We start from the raw sequence: 9,774 nt of genomic DNA on the forward strand, positions 1-9,774 counted from the left end.
GTTTATGCAGCCCCAGCGGGCCCCAAACCCCGGCCACCCCGGCCCGGCCTGCCTGGTTCTCACGGCCTCCGCGCAGCCGATGGAAACTTTGCCCACAAGCGAGTTAATTCCTCGTGATTCTACTAGATGCATATTTAATGCATTTTTAAAATAGATCCTGAATGTCGTTTCCATGGCTATCTCAGATTATTGACAGCACATTTTCTTTTAAATAAAACTTTTATATGTATAAATGATTTATTTGACATGGGGCAGATTTTCATTCCCAGGAGAATGAAAGTTCTAAGTCCCGTTTGCTGTTCTTCCCCGGTGCAGCATCGTAGGAGGCACAGACCCTGTGCTGGGAATACAGACATCTGATTTCCATCATATTTCTTAAAATTTTACTAGTAGCCGAAGACTCTTATCAGCCCATAATCATAAATGGACCAGAACATGAAATAGCTGTGAGAGCTAAGAAAAACATTCTTACTGGAACAAGTTCATAGAAAACAAAGTCTGTTCGAACTTAGAAGGAGGAAAGTTAAAATACTGTATATGCGCTGGGAAGTATTTTTAAAGATAAATCGTTTTTTTTTTTTTTTGTTTTTTTTTTTTCGGTTCTCTCTCTGAACACGGGTCAGGTCAGCTGGTCAGACATGTGAATGGCCTAGAAGTGAGTGCACTGTCTTCCCAAAAGGATGCTCGTCGGAAAAGAAAATGCCTTTCCTGAAACATTTCCTAAGCTCACGCTCCCAGAGCCCCAGCCAAGCCCCGGCTGTGGTGTTGAGCCAGCCCACAACCTGATTACATCCCTGACTTAAGGAGCTTTGGCACTTCGAACACTTAAAACTCATCCTGGCTGGACTTGGGACGTTGAAGAACACATGCAAAGAATTTTGTATGGATATTCCTTACCTGTTTATACTGTGAAGCCTTGATTGTCATAACGTGTTTGTTAACTAGCTAAGACGTGCAATACATTAAAAATGCAAATATCACCAAAGAATATAGAGAGTCTCCCTAGTTCTCCTCTAACCCCTGCTAAGGTAAAAACTGTTCCTGGTTTCTTATATCCGCCTCCGGAGGTAACACGTATGTGTGTACAGATGCTTTAAAAGGCGATAGGATATTGAACACACGGCTCATGCACCTTGCTTTTCTTCACTTAGTTCATCCAGGAGCTCAACCTCGTTCTTTTTAATGACTGAAAGCATTCTTTGCTATGGATGTTCTAGAATTTACTGATGAACTTTTGGGTTGTTTGCAGTCTTCTGCTACTACAAACGATGCGGCGAATATCCTTATACCTACACACACACACACACACACACACACATTCATGCCTATGTGCCATTATTTCTATAGAAGGAAATCTTAGAAGTAGAGTTGTTGGGCCAAAGGACAGTGTACTTTAAAACTTGGTAGATAGGGCAGCCCGGGTGGCTCAACGGTTTAGCGCCGCATTCAGTCCAGGGTGTGATCCTGGAGACCCAGGATCGAGTCCCACGTTGGGCTCCCTGCATGGAGCCTGCTTCTCCCTCTGCCTGTCTCTCTGCCTCTCTCTCTCTCTCTTTATCTCTGTGTGTGTCTCTCATGAATAAATAAATAAAATCTTTAAAAAAACAAAAAATAAATAAAATTTGGTAGATAATGCAATGTCGACCTCCTTAGAGACAACCAATTTATCATCACTCTCCATACCTTTTCCCACTCAAAAAACAAAAAATATGAGAGGACAATGCCTTCCTAATCACTCTCTTTGCTCTGAGTGTATATCTTTGTGGAATTGCTTTAAAAATAGAGAGATATAGGGGTGCCTAGGTGGCTCAGTCGGCTGGGTGTCTGGCTCTTGATTTTGCTTCAGGCCATGATCTCGGAGTTGTAGGGTCGAGCCCCAAGTTGGGCACCCGGCCTGGTGGGGAGTCTGTTGGAGATTCTCTCCTTCTGCCCTTCCCCCCACTTGTATGCATGCTCTTTCTCTCTCAAGTAAACAAATAAAATCTTTAAAAAGAAATAGAGAAGTCTATCAGACAGAACTGCCATGATTACCGTAATATTATCATTCGGGTCTCAACTAAACTGTTATTCCCTAAGCAGATCTTCCCTGACCACCCCCCCCCCCCACACACACACATCCCCAGTCCCTCTCTGTTATCCTTTGCATTGTCTTCCTACCATTTGTCACTTTCAAAAATGACTTCTTGGTTTACTTTCCCCCCTAGCCTGCCACCCTCCACTAGAAGGTGAACCTTAGGGGAGCATGAAACATGACTGCCTATGTTGTTTATGCAGTACTTTGAACAGGACCTGGCACGGAGTCAGCAGTTCATACACGTGTGTTGAAGGAAACTCCAGGTCCAAAGGTACCCTCAGTACCCAGGGATGTGAGCTCACACTCAAATAACTTTCCAGAGCCTTCCAAGAAAGGCAGGTGGGGGCGGGGCATGGGTGGTGCTGCTCAGAAGAGTTTCTGACCCATTCTGGAAATGTTACAGGGCTTTGGAGAAAAAATAAAGCTCACATCAATTTCAGGAAAAACAAACGGCACTGGTAGAAACTAGTCTTTTGATCAGGGGACTGAAGAAAATGAATCACATTGTCCTTGGTTGTGGGCAAAACATGGGTCAAAGTGGAATAAAAATTAATATTTGCAAAGTGTTTGAAGAGTATCATTGCCATGACTGGAAACATATTCCATGATCATGATGAAAAATAAAGCTGAAGTCTTTGATTGTAGTTTATAAAACATTCTGTCCTGAGGAAGTTCTGACAGGTGGTATCGTGCTGTGGAGCTGATTCACTGAATACAGTTCATAATAAATGAGTGTTTGTCCAAGGGGTGTTTCTAAATCCTCTAAGGTTATTCGGCTGGGTCCTGGGTGTGGCAGGCAGGTTTGGCTAGGCCTAATTAATGAGATTCTGCCGTGAGGAACACTTTGGTAATGACTGTCGGTATAAACATTTCTTGTGGCCCATTCACTGGCCCAGCACCAGGAAGACATGAAAATGTCATTGGAGCTTTCCAGACGTTATATATGCTGGGAGCTACAGGGCAGGCATGTGAATTGTCCCACTGGAAAATCTTCCTCCGTCTTGATTAATTAAATACATGAAGTAGGCTCGTGTTAATTGCTGAAGAGTGTGCCTTTCTCAGAATTCTTAGAGGTCGGCTACTCCGTTTCTTATATAAAATTACATCTAGTTTCATACATCAGTGCCATGCCGCGCAGGTGGCTTTGGGGTTTAGACCCCTACGCTCCCCATTACAGTCATCTCCTCAGTTCCTTAAAGGAACAATTAATGTTTTCTCAAGCTTGAAGTACTATGAAAGTGAAGTTCCTAAGACACTGGCGGCAGCTTCCAGCTGGCCCCCACTCCCAATGGGATGGCTGTCTGTGAGCACCTCCATGGGGCAATTTTCCTTCAGATCTGCAGACATTGGAGAAAGCAGCATTGCAGAGCTGTGTGTCCGAAGATAGCCTCATGTGCCAACAGCTCTCTACTGCTTCCTCGTCAGACATACCACCTCCAGGGAATTTATTCTTGGTAGCCTTTCATCGAGCTCCCCGCTCTGATCTCAGCAAGCCCAGGGACCTAGTGAACTTCTGACTCTGTGGAAGAATGTGGCAGGACTGGGTTATCCCGTGTGGGACAGGACCAGCAGCATCAGGTTCAGGAGAATTTTTCCAAGTCGGCCAAGTGGTTTCTTTTCAGGCCCAGGCTCTACTACAAGTGCCAACTTCCAAATATAGGAACACCTAGGAGACCAGCCTGATAGTCACACAGGCCCCTCGAAGGGCTATGCAGAGCCCCTGCTAGGCCGGGCATTTGAACAGGTGCTCTCTCCAAAGCTGGAATAAAGTATTTTGCCAAGTCAGGAGTGACTAGAGACATTCAAAGTTTCTTTGGCACTTTGATTTCTGAGATGTAAGGATCGAAATGGACCTGCAGGGCTCAAGATGCTCCTCCTTTTCAAAGCATGTATTTTCCAGACCGTCTCTAAAATACCCTTCAAAGAAAGATGAACCACATATTTGTGTGTGAAAAACGAAAAACACACACAAAACACCCTTTTTCAAAAAGGTCGTTTAAGATTCTCCATTGTGTGTCTTTACAGGTATCAGACATCCATCTGCCTACTTTTGATTTTCCGCCCAGGAAATAAGAGTTTTCCCACAAATAACTTCAGTTGCCCAGGGGAAAAGTTAGAGAGAAACATAATTTCTCGTAAGTGGAATGAGGAGTGATGTTATGATTCCCGCTCATAGGATCCACTGAGATCGTTTCTGAAACTAAATGCCCTCTAATAATAGATCTGCCCCTTACGAAGCCTCATTTTGCCAGGCCTGGCTTCGAGTTTTAACAACGTCTGCCCTTAAAATGCATTCCTAACAAGAACCTGTGTATCGACTCAGTTTTCTAGAGCTGAGGCACAATAGTGAGGACATGGCTTTCTCTGGAAATCCCCTACATAACCGCTCTGTCCAGGACCTGTGGCCAGGGCGGCCAGCGTGGCCGTGACGGAGACAGAGCTGGGTCAGAAAAGCCAGCGTGGAGTATTGTCTTGTTAGCTCGGACTTTCATAACAAAGCCCGTAGACCGGGTGGCTTAAACAACAGAAATGTATTGCTCGCTGCTCTGGAGACTGGAAGTCTGCGACCCGGCGACCCGGGTGCCAAAATAGCCGGGTCCTGGGGACCATCCTCTTTCTGGTTTGCAGAAAGGGAGGGAAACAGAAGAGAGAACATGAGGGCCCTACCCAAGGGCCCCACTCCAAACACCCTCACACTGTGGGTTGAGGGCTTCAACATATGAATTTGGGTGGAACACAATTCGGTTCACAGCTGGTATTGAAGCAGAGGGAGCTGGACCAAACCATCTTCCTCCCATGCACTTGCGTAGACGAAGACAGTCTGTAGCATAGAGGCCATTCTAGATGCGGTCCTGCGGGATTTCTTCAGAGAAGCTCAACGAACGGCCTGTTTATTTATTTGTTTGTTTTTCTGCTTTTTTCCCCAAAGATATACAGGGAAAAAGATCCGCCCCTAGGAGCGTATATCTGATCCTTATACGCTCTAACACTGAACAAAGAAATATCTTTGAAGGAGAACATCGCGCCCAGTTACGGCAGAGGGTTTGAATCCAGGGATCAGTTCTATCTCTCAAAGGACAATTTCGATACTTGGCTCTTTCTTCCTTGATGCCTCTTCTGGGTCCTGTGCAAGAAAGTGTTTCTAAATGGGTGCGAGGGTCAGTTCCAGGCCAGAAAGAACATCGGGCGCGGGCGTCGAATTGCCGAGGGTCAGACACTGAAGGCCCACCTCGTAGGCCTGAGCTCAGGAAACCGAAATCCCCGCACTCCCCGGAGATCCTGGCAGCCAAGGGGCGAGGAGGACGTGGGTCGGCTGCAGGTTAGGCCTCGGGCCGCACCGGGTCGGGAGGACGGCAGGAAGGATCACACTCGCACCCTCTCTACGAAAGCCACATAATCTCAGGGACTCCTGGCGTCTTGAAAAACGCTTATCCTCTCCAATACCCCGCTGAGCGGGATCCCAAAGGGCCTCTTAATTCGACCTGTGAGAGAAGAAAACACACAGTGGATTCTCCCCCCTCGTTTGCTTGCCAAGGTTAAGAAACCAGCGACGCCAACGGCCCCTTCTGTCAACCAGCGGGACCAAGGGGAGGGAGCAAAGGAAAGCAGGAGCCTCCGCAGTTCCCGCATCTGACCTCAGGTCCAGGGACCTTCAGAAGGATTCTCTGAATGTGTCCCGTGTCATCCTGAGACGGGAGGAGGGCAGCTGAGGCCTGTGGACACCCGGGGTAGGAGTAGGCCACGATGCCGTGTGGGCAGGGACACGGAGCTGTAGGAACCAGAGCCACCACGGAGATGTCGGGGCGTCCTTAGCCATCACTCTGAAAAGAGACCGCGTTGTCCTCCACTGTCCTGGGCGTCCCTGTTCTGCGCCCTGGCAGGGAGGCCTGAAGACCTCCCACGGGAGCCCTGGCAGTGCCTACAGACACCCCCCTCAGAATCGTGTATGAAGTTCTTTGACCTTAGAAGCCCAGGCCTTCAACGATACAGAATCTCAGGCCTGGAAGACACCCCAGAGACACCTTATTTTGCCTTATCTGGGAGAGACGGAGCTTGAAAGTGACGTTTCCACTTACCCATCTATGCCCTGAGAAGTGTCCGGTGAGCCATTTTTGAAAAATGAGGCGACCTACTAACCTGTTTTATTCAATAGGTGTCACCAAGCATGCGACCTCTTCTTAATAACTGGATATCACCCTAAGCTTCAGTTTTCCCATCTGCAAAATGGGGCAAAGCCCTGAGCTTATAGGGTTGTCAGGGTCGAATGAGACATGACGTGGAAAGTGCTCAAGTGCTTGGCAGTGTCTTACCCACCACCCATGTTAAAGAAAGAGCAACAAGGGGACCCCTGGGTGTCTCCGCAGCTGAGCAGCTTCCTTCGGCTTGGGTGTGATCCTGGAGTCCCGGGATCGGGTCCCGTATTGGGCTCCCTGCATGGAGCCTGCTTCTCCCTCTGCCTGGGTCTCTGTCTCTCTCTCTGTGTGTGTCTCTCATGAATAAATAAATAAAATCTTAAAAAAAAAAAAAAAAAAAAGAGCAACAAGAGCCAGGACACCACTACCATCGTAGCCGCTCAGACCACCAGGTATCTTCTCTGCTGGCAGCACAGTGACTCCCTGCCACAGCCCACTCGGTCTGTTGTTTCTTATATGCCATGGACTGGGGAACTAGAAAAATCCACCACGTCCAGAACCACATGTTTATATGCTCAATTAGAATCAATATAGCTTCAAATGGGTGGTTAAATGTACAGCTGTGCGAGGGCTTTATCTGATCTGCGGAAACTTTTCCCCACCCAGGAACACAGCCTGTATTCCAAAGGGTTGGATACATCATAAATCAGCCACCCCAGACGAGTGAGCTGTTACTGGATTTATTATACCCCACTTATGCAAGGTCCTATTTCTCTTCAATAAAGTAATTTTACTCACACATCTTTAAGGTGTTGCTGGGAAGTCACTCTCTTTCCACCTGTTGGCAAAAAGACGCACGAGGGGGCCTTGGAAATGATGTACTGGGATCGGTATAAACCAAAGCCGTGGCTCCTTGAAGCACCACCCAGATTTAGAGATACCAGGGATTTATCAGACCAGGAGAAATCCCCAGCCTTGGCTGTGCAAAATAAATCTCACAGAAGAATGTCTACATCTGGTTGTGTAGGAAGGCTAATGGAAAACAGTGATGTGTTTCTGGGTTGGGAGTTTGGCATTGTCAGTCTTCATAAGGGGGCGAGCGTAATATAATTTTCTGTTATGAAAGCAGACAGGGATGTGCTTTTGTTCAGCCCAGCACCCTTCACCATTTTATTTTATTATTATTATTTTTTTGGTTACAGCCAGCTGGTCTAGGGACAAGCAGGTGACCAGCCTGGCCAATCCATCCGTACCATATTCGAAAGATCACAGGGATTGGTTCAGAGATGATGATTCCAGCCAGTGGCAGCCCGCTGGGATTTTTGTTGGCGCAAATGGGAAAGAGGCAGTCTCTCTCTCTGGTAGGCTGGAGATGCGAGGCTGGAGCTCCTGGTGGAGGAGAGTCCAGGAGGACAGTCGGCCTGAGAATGAGACAGAACCCTGGGGATGTCACTGAAGCCCCCCATCTAGGTACATCAAGACCTTTCCGTCATATATGCTAGTAGACGCATTCGCTCTTATTTGATTTTCCTTGAAATGGTTTAAGGTAGGTTTTGGCTAGCTGCAACGGACAGATTTCCAGTCGTACGTTGTGATAATCTGGAGCGTGCAGCCCGCGTGGCTAGGTGGTAGCCAGCCTCCACGAGGGCCCCTATAAACTTTGCCCCCTAGTATTTCCTAGAGTCATCACGTAGGAGGCCTCCTTCCCACACCGGGGCAGGGCTGGCCTGTGTCACTACAGGCTGCAGCAGAAGTACCGCCTGTGGCTTCACGGGCTTGACGCTCATTCTGGGGCAAGCCAGCCACCGTGTTGTGAGAACGCTCGGGAAGGCCCTGGGACGGAGCCCACGTTGAGAGCACGCAGGCCTCCTGGGAAGAGCCAGCAGCAGTTCACCAGATGTGTGAGTCGAGCTACCCTGGAGGTGGGGCAGCCTGGTCACACCTCGGAGTGACCGCCGTCCAGCTGGGGTCTGGACTGCCACCCCACGAGAGACCCCGAGCTCCAGACACCCTTCCGCTGTGGGCCCAGATTCCTGGTGCATGGTGGGAAGCTGTGAGGGATGATAGATGATCACTGCGGTCTTAAGCCAGTGAGTTTTGGAGTAATTAGTCACACAGCGTTAGAGGAGTCCTGGGCCTTGTCTGCTACTTCTCATGGCCCAGTGAGAAAAACAAAATCCTGTAATGCATACATCCCAGGCTCTTGGCTCTCAAATATCACTCCGTTTTTGAGAGTTTCCAGAACGGAAGTAATTGCCGTAGTGGAACCCCTGCCACCCTATGCTCTCACCTTCCCTGAGTCCCACCGTCACCTGTGCTGGGCACCCACTGCCCTTCCCTGGGGATCAGCGGCCTCTGCCAAGCGACCCGGCTGTCCTTGAGGACTAAGGCCCCCCTCAAATTCCTAACGCAGAACTCAGGGACACTTCTGAGCTCAGGGCTCACTGTGTCCTCTGCAGTAATGGGGTTGCTCCTTGTCCTCGCTCTGTGACGTCACTTTAACTTTTGACTTTGCCCATGAAGTTTGGAATTTTAATTTCGAACATACCAGATGATAGCTCCGAGGTCCAGCTTGGCCCTTATTTTCTCTGCCATCATCGGAACAAAAGCTTTTTCTTTGAAGCAGAGCAGCCTAAAAAGAATTTTTTTTTTTTTTTTTTTTTTTTTTTTTTTTTTTTTGCAAAATGGCAGCGTCCTTTCATCTTCACTATTCAACACAGGAGCCCCTGGCTGCATGTGGTTACTTAGCGCTTGACATGTGACTAGTGTGACGGAAGAACTGGATCTTTAATTCTATTTAAATAGTCACGTGCGACTAGTGGCTTCTGTACAGGACATCACAGCTTTAGATGCAGTGGTTGCCGAGCAAACAACTTTTAATCTCGAGCACAGAGTTTGTACCAAGGTAAGTGCGACTGTAGAGCCCCGCTTTCCCTCGAGTCTTACCCAATTCCAGGGCAAGTGGCCCTTTCAAGTTCTCTCAGTGGCTCCTCCTCCCACCTGCCCCCCAGGACTCAGCCGGGACCCCAGGATTGACTCATCGCCGGCCTCCAGCCGCGCCCACACACAGCTGCCCCCCAGCGATGGCTGCGTCTGTCTCAGGGGGATACCCTGCTGCAGTGAAGGCCGGCGTCTGGGGCCGGAGAAGCTTCTAGAAGCTTCTCCGGTCCACGCCTGCAGGGTCCCCTCGCTGCTTAGGATTACACAGCGGCCCAACGGGGGGTCCCAACTCGGGGTAAAACATGAAACAGTTTTCATTTTTCTGATCACTGCCTTCAAGTGTGCTCTGTTTCTGGCCAAACCAAACAAATGAACGCATTAAAAAACGAGAAGCGTGTCCCTGTGCACATCTCGGCAGGTTGCGCTCCTCTCTTGGCACTTGCGGTCCAGTTAGAACCCTCCTTCCTCCTCCTGACTGCAGAACTCTGGGTCAGCCTCCGTCTCTCAACTCAGTTTCCAGGTCCTCCAGGCTGCTGGGGTCCGGAGCGGCGGGGACTGGGCCAGGCCTCTCCTGCTCTCTCCCGGGTCACGGGAGCCGGTGGCCCTGGGTGGATCCGGGCAGCTCCT

The 9,774-nt window shown here is 48.9% G+C and overlaps 1 long non-coding RNA gene across 1 annotated transcript; it reads left to right on the forward strand.

Annotated features, from left to right (window-relative positions):
* The first annotated feature begins 5,982 nt into the window (after positions 1 to 5,982).
* On the forward strand, positions 5,983 to 9,516 carry LOC112652594 (uncharacterized). The gene is made up of 3 exons (XR_003131585.3): positions 5,983 to 6,175; positions 8,899 to 9,112; positions 9,219 to 9,516. It is a non-coding gene; the product is annotated as an uncharacterized LOC112652594 (long non-coding RNA).
* Positions 9,517 to 9,774: the final 258 nt, after the last annotated feature.

The sequence above is a fragment of the Canis lupus genome, chromosome 23 (genome assembly GCF_003254725.2).
Source record: "Canis lupus dingo isolate Sandy chromosome 23, ASM325472v2, whole genome shotgun sequence".
NCBI lineage: Eukaryota > Metazoa > Chordata > Mammalia > Carnivora > Canidae > Canis > Canis lupus.